Source organism: Pseudophryne corroboree, chromosome 5 (genome assembly GCF_028390025.1).
Source record: "Pseudophryne corroboree isolate aPseCor3 chromosome 5, aPseCor3.hap2, whole genome shotgun sequence".
In the NCBI taxonomy this organism is placed as follows: Eukaryota; Metazoa; Chordata; class Amphibia; order Anura; family Myobatrachidae; genus Pseudophryne; species Pseudophryne corroboree.
In genome coordinates, this window is record NC_086448.1 from 181,165,810 (window position 1) to 181,174,033 (window position 8,224).

An 8,224-nucleotide genomic window follows, 5' to 3' on the forward strand; every position below is an offset into this window, starting at 1 on the left:
TGGGAAGGGGCATGGCCACACAGTAATTCCCCAATCTGAAATGACGCCACACAGTACTGCAACTTTATTCACAACATATCATGCAATAGTGTCTCTTATTCTCGTTACATCACACAGTAGTACCACATTACTCCTCAAAGTATTCCCACTTATTCACATTGCATCACATCATATTGCTCTTTGTTCACATTAGACCACACAGTAGTGCCCTTGCTACAGTATATGTTACACAACAAAGTACTGTAGTACCCCTTATACACATAATGCTGCACATTAGTAATGCATTTTGTATGCAGATACAGACGCAGTCACACACAGAATATACTGTAGGCATGCTGCATATCATATTAATCAGCAGAAGCTGCTTGTGCCCCTAGGCATTTGGCAAGTATGCCTATGCCTAGGGCAGGCTCAGACTGGAGATCAGTACGTAATCCCGCTGGACGGGATCCCGGTGGTCAAAATACAGACGACGGAATCCCGACCACACAATCCCGACAGGGGCGGCGAGCGGAACGCAGGCCCTTGCATGCTTGCTTCGCTCGCCACGCGGTGGGCACGGTGCCTCGCTACGCTCTGCACACTATTATATCAGTAGTCAGGAAAGGCAGCATGCATTTGTGGAGTGAAGAGGGTGAAAAAAGAGAGAAAGTACAGTATGTACTGTAAGGTTATGTCAGAGGGTGTGAAGATGATCAGCTCAGTGTTATACATGTTACAGTAAGTTAGAATACAGTACAGTGCATTATGTATTTATATTTTATTACCAGGTGTCTCCTCCACTGGTTGGCGACGGACTGTAAAAAGATAAAATACAGTTAGTCATATCAGTTTGACTTAAAATAATGTTGGAGAAAAAAAATACTGTAATTACAGTACCAACTATTGCTACTGTACAGTATATTTACCAAAAATGTATTCTGGCTCGTCGTCTGTGGGTAAAAGAGAAGAATATTATAAGATACAGTATACAGTAAAAAGTATAGTAATAGTACACTAGTGTCCAGGCCCAGTGTCAGGTGGGTAAAAAAAGGTATGCTTGTGACAGGCATGGTGATTCCAAGGGACCCCACAGAGACCATCAGAAAATTTGTGAGTGGCCCGTATGCCGGTGATTATGACTAGAATAAGGTAGCAACTCTTTTTTGCTTTGAATTATGTATACTGTACAGTACTGTATGTGCATATTGTACAGTACACTTAAAATATTTAGCAGTTACTGTAGTGGTAATTTTTGGGATGACAGTATTAGCATACTGTAAGCATCCAACTGAGGCCCCCAAACAGATGCCGCCACTAGGTACAGTACGTGCCTAATGGGAAATTCATCACTGACAGTATCTAGAGAGATGAATGGAGAGACAGTGACAAGGGGTGAGAGAGAGAGAGAGAGAGAGAGAGAGAGAGAGAGAAAAATTGAGTAAGATGGGTGTTTTTTTTAGAACAGGATGTTGTCCATACAGTAGCAACCAATCAAATATTACCTACTGTACTGTATTATCGTCTGTAAGTGTAACTAGATACTGTAAATGTTAATGTGGAATGTGATCGGTTGCTACTGTATGGGCAATATCACCAGTTCAAACAAAAACAATTTTCATCCGATTTCTACGCATTTGCCAGAAAAATCTGATGAAAAGTGCTACTCTGATGGCATCAGATCAATGTCAGTAATAATTCTTACCACTAAATGCAGCCGCATCATCATCATCATCATCCTCCTCCTCCGTGGCCTGTTCCAGTGTAGGGCCTGTGAAAAAAAACATTAATGTGAAAAAAAAAAAAAAGGTTCATTCCAGGAAATACACATACCCTCCAACATGACCCGCCCCACTAGGTACAAAATGCTCTGGTTCTGGACTTCCCTCTTAATTTATTATTGCCATCACCTGTGAAGAAACAGCATTCTTATCATTTAACTAGTTCAACACAGGTGATGGAAATCATAAATTAAGAGGGAAGTCTAGAAACAGAGCAGTGCGGCGGGTCATGTTGGAGGGTCTGCATACAGAAACATAGAATTTGATGACAAATACTGTAAGAACCACTTTGCCCATCTAATCTGCCTCTTTTTTTTAACCTTTTTTTTACATCAAACCTTATTTGATCCTTATTTCTTTGTAAGGATATCCTTATGTATGTCTCTTCCATGCATGTTTAAATACTGTAGCTCTACTGTTTTAGGCTCTATCACCTCTGATGGGAGGCTATTCCACTTGTCCACTGCACTTTCTGTGAAGTAATTTTTCTTAAAATTCCCCCTGAACCTCGCCCCCCTCCAGTCTCCGTGCACATCCTCGTGTCCTATTGCTTGCAGTGTCTTCATTAGGAGAATGTTTCCCTCCTGGACTTTATTAAAACTAGAGATGTGCACCGGAAATTTTTAGGGTTTTGTGTTTTGCTTTTGGATTCGGACTTGTTTTGGATCCTGGTGCTTTTTTTCAAAAACCTCTCAAAAAGAGCTTAAATCGTAGAATTTGGGGGTATTTTTGATCCTACTGTATAGTGTTATTAACCTCAATGACCATAATTTCCACTCATTTCCAGTCTATTCTGAACACCTCACAATATTATTTGTAGTCCTAAAATTTGCACCGAGGTCACTGGATGACTAAGCTAAGCGACCCAAGTGGCCGGCACAAACACCTGGCCCATTTAGGAGTGGCAGTGCAGTGGCAGACAGGATGGCACTTATAACAATTTTCCCCAAACATCACATGATGCAAAGATAAATAAATAAAAAAAGAGGTGCAAGATGGAATTGTGATTGGGCCCTCCCACCCACCCTTATGTTATATAAACAGGGTCTGCCACACGACTGTGGCTGAAATGACTGGTTGGTTTGGGCCCCCACCAAAAAAAGAAGCAATCAATCTCTCCTTGCTCAAACTGGCTCTACAGAGGCAAGATGTACCGGACTGGACTTACTTAATGGGTGCAGTGTGGTGAGGGACAGAGAGTCCTGGTCCTCCTCCTCCTCCTCCGCCACCGCCACCGCCTGTGACAGTGTAGGGCAGTGGCGGATCCAGGGGAGGGGCACACAGGCCCGTGCCCCCCCTGTCATTTCTAGCACTTTTTTTTCTCCCAAAGGTGAGCAGCAGCAACAACACGCTGCTTTCTCCATCAGTAATATTAGAGCCGAGCCGCGGCACTAAACAGCAGATCTAGAGCTCTCTATTCAGTGTAATAACAGGAGGTGACTGAGGGGGAGCTGTTGCGCACATCCTAGTGCAGCAACGACCTGCTCCCCTGCTACTGTACTGCGGAGCATCCTGTCTTCTCTGCCCCTACACTACAGTGGCAGTCTGGAGGAGCCTCTCATAGCCACAGTCGGTGATGTGTGGAGCAGTGACTGTGGTGAGTCATCAGATCTAATGCAAGTCAGTCTAGTGAGAGAGTGTGAAGCTTTTGGTAGGGCAGGAAGTAGGTCTGACTGAAAAACGTGACAGTCTGTAGTTAGTGTGTGTCTTCTGTGTGTGTGTGTGTGTGTGTGTGGGGGGTGGGGGGGTGGGGTGGTGGTGGTGGTAGGTAGGGTAGTGGCAGTCTGTCTGTAGTTAGAGTGTGGGTCTGGGGGAACTAGAAGTGACAGTCTGCAGTTAGTGTGTGTCTTGTGTGTGTGTGTGTGTGTGTGTGTGTGTGTGTGTATATAGTTAGAGTGTGGGTCTGGGGGAAGTGACAGTCTGCAGTTAGTGTGTGTCTTCTGTGTGTGTGTGTGTGGGGGGGGGGGGGGGGTGGTAGGTAGGGTAGTGGCAGTCTGTAGTTAGAGTGTGGGTCTGGGGGAAGTGACAGTCTGCAGTTAGTGTGTGTCTGAGTGGTGGGGGAGTCAGTTTTCAGTACAAGTGTTTGTGTGGGGGTAAGAGCAGACCTAGTGAGTGCATGGGAGGGGGTAGTTTGCTGTTTGAATGAGTGTTTGTGTTGGGGGGGGGGGGGGTGTACCACGTTGGAAATATGCCTTTACCTATACAACACATTGTAAATGCATGTGGGTGGTCTCAATATATGTGAGTGTATAGTGTTCACTCTAGCCTTTCGCGGGGCCCTGCGCTCTGCCCCTTTTCTGAGTGTCAGAATGCGTCCTGCCCATTTGTGCCCGCCCTGCCACCCTGCTGATTACTAAAGGTCTGCCGCACCGGGCCGCACTGAAACTCCTGCCGCCGCACTGCCACTCCTCTCGCAGCGCTGTCACTCCTCCCCGCTACGCTGCCGCTGCTCCCGCCGTGCTGCCACGCCTCCCTTCCGCTGCCTCAGGCTTGTTACGTGCTGCCAGTTTAATTCCGAAGTGTCTCAATCAGGTTTATATAGCAACACGTGCTGCCAGTTTAATTCTTAAAGTGTCTCAATAGGGTTTATATAGCAATATGTGCTGCCAGTTTTATCTGAAGTGTCTCAATAGGGTTTATATAGCAACATGCGCTGCCAGTTTATTTCTTAAAGTGTCTCAATAGGGTTTATATAGCAATATGTGCTGCCAGTTTTTTCTGAAGTGTCTCAATAGGGTTTATATAGCAACATGTGCTGCCAGTTTAATTCTGAAGTGTCTCAATAGGATTTATATAGTTTAATAAACTATATAAACCCTATTGAGACACTTCAGAAATAAACTTTCAGCACATGAATGCTATATAAACCATTCTGGGACACCTTCGCTTCAATCTGACGGCACATTTACATTTAATTTGCTGTCAGATTGAAGCGAAGGTGTCCCAGGATAGTTCATAAGATACAATGTGCTGCCAGTTTAAGACACCTGCATACATATTACAATATGTACATCATTTTGCCCTTTTAAATTAAAATGTGCCCTCCCGAATCAAAAATGTGCCCTCCCCAAGGTCAGCACCCTGCCCTAAAAAAATCCTAGAGTGAACACTAAGTGTGTGTGTGTGTGTATGTATATATATATATATATATATATATATATGAGAGAGATAGATAGATAGATAGATAGATATCCCATCCAGGAACGGCACTTGGAGACAAATAATAGCCAGCTTGAAGTACCGTATATTTGGCTATTATTTGTCTCTGAGTGCGGTTCCTGGATGGCATTTACATGTTATATGTTCGAGTACTGGAGCAGATTGAATTATTGGAGAGTGGCAGCAGTTTGAGGATTATATATATATATATATATATATATATATATATATGTACTGCGTGTGTGTGTGTGTGTGTGTGTGTGTGTGTGTGTATATATATATTTTAATATATAACATTTATACATACAGTACTTATATGGAAACCCCCTTAAAAAAAACCTGTGTTTGACCTCGGAAGGTGCTGCAGGGAGGGAGAGTGCTGTGGAGTTGACACTGAAGGCGCTGTGGTTGGGAGAGTATGACTGTACTGATGACATCGAAGGGGCTGTGAGAGTGCTATGGTGTGGACATTGAAGGGACTGGTGGGGTAGGGGGTATTGTGGTTATTGAAGGGGAGGTTATTGAAGGGGGAGTGCTGTGAGCTGGACATTTCTTTTTAACTATGCTGTCTCCATTTTATTTTTACAACTGACTATAATGCACAGGCTGTGGAGAGGAGCCAGGCCCCCATTACTTGGAACAGTCATCCGGAAAGGATTGGTCATCGACTAGAAGACAAAAGACCCACTGCATGGCAAGAAGGTAAGTGGAATGGCCTTGTTTTTTGTGTGTACCTCCCAGTGTGACTATAACGAGAGGTGGGGTTAATCGGGATTGCATATCTTGCGCGGCCATGCCCCTTCTAGTGAGTCCACCCCCCTTTTCTGTGAGCACGCGCGCTGAAGGTGCGTGCAAATACAACTGATACCACAGACATTCTCCTCTTCCCCTGTCATGGTGCCCCCCCTTTCATTTTTTTCTGGATCCGCCCCTGGTGTAGGGCCTGTGAAAGCAAAAATTCCATGAAATATACTTTTGTATTCTGTGTTGAATACAGTAAAGCAAAAATTCAGTCAGGAATTGGAGGAGGAGAGTAGATTTCGCACACAGAGACGAGAATGTCGAGGCCAGAATCAGGGGGTAGTGGAGGAGGGTTAGGATACCGTACCTCACCCTGTTGGGATTGCTGCAATCAGGATGCCACTGTCGGTCACCTGACCGCTAGAATCCTGACTGCTGGTCACGCAAACCCAACCCATTGGTTTAACACAATGTACAGTACAGTACAATACTGCAGTTTACTTACCAAGTTGGGGAGAGGGCTTCTTCTCCTCTTCCTCCTCACTGTCAATAATTACTGAGTGGAAAATAAAAAAATATTATAAACAAAATACAGTAGAGTACAGTTACTACAAAATTGTACAGTGCTACAGGAGGCAGAGATATATTCATAATACAGTAGGAGCAGAATGACTAGTGGTAGGGGACATACAGTACTGTATTTAAAAGACCTGCTGTCTGGATCCCGACATTCAGAATGCAGAGTGTGGATTCAGAGTATGATTGGAGGGTTAGGCTAGTGGAGGGTGGGTAGGATGCACAATTTTGGGCACCATAATACAAAATGGATATCGTGGAACTACAAAAGGTTTAGAGGCGGGCGACCAAAGTGATGAAGTGGATTGAGAAGATGGAATACAAGGAAAGGCAGGCTAGGCATGTTTACATTGGAAAAGAGGAGATTAAGAGGGGACATGATTAACCTTTACAAATATACTGTATACAGTAAGGGGACAATACACAGGAACTGTTTTTGATAAGATGGACACAGAGGACACGTGCACAGTAACTCTTGTTGAAGTAGAGGCGATTTCGCACAGAGGCGAAAAGGGGTCTTCACAGTGAGGGAAATACTGTACAGTACATGTTTGGAATTCCTGCCTGAAAAGTAATAAAAGTGGACTTGGTCAATACTTTTAAGAATGGGCTTGAGAAAATCCTACTGTACTTACTATACTCTGGCTCCTCTTCCTCCCCCAACTCAACGTAAGTGACATCCTCCTCCGCCTCCGTATCAATTACGAGGCGGTCTGTGTGTAAAAGATAACAAGTATTGTAAAATACAAAAATTACAGTAATACTGTAGGAAACTAGTGTGTCTGTAACAAAAATAATTATTACCACTTCCGGAGCTCTCGGATGGTGGCGGCGCCTCCTCCGTGCCAGTCTGGTGCTGGTGGGCAGGTGGTGGTGGTGTTGGTACTGTGGGAAAAAAAATAACAGTACTGTAAGTGAAGCTGTCAATTGGAAACATGTACTGTACAGTATCCAGGACACATGTACAGTAGTGTAACGATGACAGTCGCACCAGAATTCTCGTTACACAATACCTGGCAGCGCAGCAGGTGGTGGTGGTGGTGGTGGTGGTGTTGGTACTGTGGGAAAAAAAATAACAGTACTGTAAGTGAAGCTGTCAATTGGAAACATGTACTGTACAGTATCCAGGACACATGTACAGTAGTGTAATGATGACAGTCGCACCAGAATTCTCGTTACACAATACCTGGCAGCGCAGCAGGTGGTGGTGGTGGTGGTGGTGGTGGTACTGTGGAAAAAAAAATAACAGTACTGTAAGTGAAGCTGTCAATTTGAAACATATACTGTACAGTATCCAGGACACATGTACAGTAGTGTAACGATGAGTCGCACCAGAATTCTCGTTACACAATACCTGGCAGCGCAGCAGGTGGTGGTGGTGGTGGTGGTACTGTGGGAAAAAAAATAACAGTACTGTAAGTGAAGCTGTCAATTTGAAACATGTACTGTACAGTATCCAGGACACATGTACAGTAGTGTAACGATGAGTCGCACCAGAATTCTCGGTACACAATACCTGGCAGCGCAGCAGGTGGTGGTGGTGGTGGTGGTGGTGGTACTGTGGAAAAAAAAATAACAGTACTGTAAGTGAAGCTGTCAATTGGAAACATGTACTGTACAGTATCCAGGACACATGTACAGTAGTGTAACGATGACAGTCGCACCAGAATTCTCGTTACACAATACCTGGCAGCGCAGCAGGTGGTGGTGGTGGTGGTGGTGGTGTTGGTACTGTGGGAAAAAAAATAACAGTACTGTAAGTGAAGCTGTCAATTGGAAACATGTACTGTACAGTATCCAGGACACATGTACAGTAGTGTAATGATGACAGTCGCACCAGAATTCTCGTTACACAATACCTGGCAGCGCAGCAGGTGGTGGTGGTGGTGGTGGTACTGTGGGAAAAAAAATAACAGTACTGTAAGTGAAGCTGTCAATTTGAAACATGTACTGTACAGTATCCAGGACACATGTACAGTAGTGTAACG

General features: G+C 44.4%; 1 long non-coding RNA gene across 1 annotated transcript; it reads left to right on the forward strand.

The window, feature by feature from the left end:
- Nucleotides 1–3,039: 3,039 nt before the first annotated feature.
- Nucleotides 3,040–5,621, forward strand: LOC134928904 (uncharacterized). The gene is made up of 2 exons (XR_010178113.1): nt 3,040–3,357; nt 5,525–5,621. It is a non-coding gene; the product is annotated as an uncharacterized LOC134928904 (long non-coding RNA).
- Nucleotides 5,622–8,224: the final 2,603 nt, after the last annotated feature.